This window comes from Nansenia antarctica (assembly GCF_963989245.1).
Source record: "Nansenia antarctica genome assembly, chromosome: 2".
NCBI lineage: Eukaryota > Metazoa > Chordata > Actinopteri > Argentiniformes > Microstomatidae > Nansenia > Nansenia antarctica.
This window is the reverse complement of record NC_137675.1, coordinates 89,360,865-89,362,198: the sequence shown is the minus strand read 5'-3', so window position 1 is coordinate 89,362,198 and position 1,334 is coordinate 89,360,865. Positions and strand designations below refer to the sequence as shown.

At 50.6% G+C, this 1,334-nt stretch overlaps 1 pseudogene across 1 annotated transcript in view; it reads left to right on the top strand.

Annotated features, from left to right (window-relative positions):
- The window catches only part of LOC308150859 (large ribosomal subunit protein uL3-like), a 12,170-nt pseudogene extending 10,947 nt beyond the window's left edge, over nt 1-1,223 (top strand). Inside the window, exons 9-11 of the transcript in view lie at nt 115-269; nt 783-902; nt 1,164-1,223. The product of the transcript in view is annotated as a large ribosomal subunit protein uL3-like (transcript). The remainder of the gene's footprint in view (nt 1-114; nt 270-782; nt 903-1,163) is intronic.
- Nucleotides 1,224-1,334: the final 111 nt, after the last annotated feature.

The window sequence follows — 1,334 nt, the reverse complement described above, 5'->3', positions numbered from 1 at the left end:
CCCGCCCTCACTTACGTTTTAGTGTCCAGCTTTTGTTTCATATCACGCTGGTTACCAGGCCTGTCTGTCTTTGAAGGGTTTAAGCTTTATCCAGAGAGCTTCAGATGTACCTAGTATTGACCCATGCCTCCCTCCCTCCCTCCCTCCCTCCCTCCCTCCCCCCCCTCCCCCCAGGGAGGCTTCCCCACTACGGAGACGTGAACAACGACTTCCTGATGCTGAAGGGCTGCGTGATCGGCCCCAAGAAGCGTGTCCTCACCCTGAGAAAGGTACACACACACACACACACACACACACACACACACACACACACACATGTCCTCACCCTGAGAAAGGTACACACACCCACACACACACACACACACACACACACACTCACACACACACACACACACACACACACGCACCCACACACACACACACACACACACACACACACACACTCCCCCTGTTTCTTGTCTGACTGCCCTAGTTATGTCTGACTGCCCTAGATGTCTTTGACTTGTTTTAAGAAACTCTTGGGAGTGACATTTCCCTGTTCTGTGTTCCAGATAGTTTAGTTTATTTTAAGTAACGTTTTCCCCATTTTATTGCTTTTCGATCTTCCGTTGATCAGATCTGAGATGTTTGTCTGCCTTGCAGACGTCAGAACGGACGACATCATAATACAACAATGACGTCATAATACAACAATGACAGTTTCAGCTGATGAAACTGACTTCAATATGGCATGGCTAAAGAGACACCTGTTCTCTCTCTGTGTGTGTGTGTGTGTCTCCTAGTCCATGCTGGTCCACACGTCCCGTAAGTCCAAGGAGGAGATCGACCTGAAGTTCATCGACACCACCTCCAAGTTTGGCCATGGACGCTTCCAGACCGCCCAGGAGAAGAGGGCCTTCATGGTGGGTGGAGGGGGGCAGGGTGGGGGGGGGGGGGGAGGAGAGGGCCTTCATGGTGGGTGGAGGGGGGGGGCAGGAGAGGGCCTTCATGGTGGGTGGAGGGGGGAGGTGTGTATCTGTACAGTATGTGTGTATGTGTGTATGTGTGTGTGTATGTGTGTGTGTGTGTGTGTCAGATAGATGGAGAGTTACTACAGTTAGGAACGACTGTGTGTCTTTAACCTTTAACCTTTGACCTTTGTCTGACCCCTGGCTGACCTGCAGGGCCCACTGAAGAAAGACATCCTGAAGAAGATTCCAGAACCCGTCTCGGAGGAGGTGTAGAGAGAGGGATGACAGCCGTCTCAGAACACACAAACAGATGAACCTTCATTAATGAATAAACCAGTGTTATTAGTAAGCCAGTCTCTGTGTGGTTATTGTCTCAATTGAGAA